General features: G+C 52.2%; 1 non-coding gene across 1 annotated transcript; it reads right to left on the bottom strand.

Annotated features, from left to right (window-relative positions):
* Positions 1 to 472: 472 nt before the first annotated feature.
* Trnas-cga (transfer RNA serine (anticodon CGA)) lies at positions 473 to 547 on the bottom strand. Its single transcript has one exon. It is a non-coding gene; the product is annotated as a tRNA-Ser (tRNA).
* Between the last annotated feature and the right edge of the window lie 303 nt (positions 548 to 850).

Raw genomic sequence — 850 nt, forward strand, 5'->3', positions numbered from 1 at the left:
CACAAGGACCAACGTCCCCATTTCGCCACATGCTACGAACTCTCAGCTCGTGCTGATCTGAACCTCATCGATATCTGCAACCGCGTGCATGATGATCGTCCTGGATATATGTATGTCAACAGCCATTCAGCGAGTCGTCTTGGCCGCGTCTATGGTTCCCAAGGACTCGTTACTGCCGGCCGCGGTGGTCTCGCGGTTCTAGGCGCGCAGTCCGGAACCGTGCGACTGCTACGGTCGCAGGTTCGAATCCTGCCTCGGGCATGGATGTGTGTGATGTCCTTAGGTTAGTTAGGTTTAAGTAGTTCTAAGTTCTAGGGGACTGATGACCACAGCAGTTGAGTCCCATAGTGCTCAGAGCCATTTGAACCATTTGACTCGTTACTACTACTCTTGGCACTGAGTTCTGGCCTACCGTCTTCTGTGACCATATCGCCTATATCTGCACTGATACTTCCTGGCAGATTAAAACTGTATGCCGGACCGAGACTCGAACTCGGGACCTTTGCCTTTCGCGGGCAAGTGCTCTACCAACTGAGCTACCCAAGCACGACTCACGCCCCGTCCTCACAGCTTTACTTCTACCAGTATCTCGTCTCCTACCTTCCAAACTTCACAGAAGCTCTCATTCTGGATATATCTGCACTGTTTCCCTCCAGAGGTAGAAGGTGTGTTGCGGTCGAGGCCTGTGGAAAGTGAGTGTCGCCCATCTCAATGATCTGGGATGCAGGAATGTCGTAGAGATGACATCTACATCTACATTTGTAGTCCGCAATCCACCCAACGGCGTGTGGCGGAGGCCATTTTACGTGCCACTGTCATAACCTCCCTTTCTTGTTCCAGTCGCGTATGG

Source organism: Schistocerca gregaria, chromosome 1 (genome assembly GCF_023897955.1).
Source record: "Schistocerca gregaria isolate iqSchGreg1 chromosome 1, iqSchGreg1.2, whole genome shotgun sequence".
Taxonomy (NCBI): Eukaryota; Metazoa; Arthropoda; class Insecta; order Orthoptera; family Acrididae; genus Schistocerca; species Schistocerca gregaria.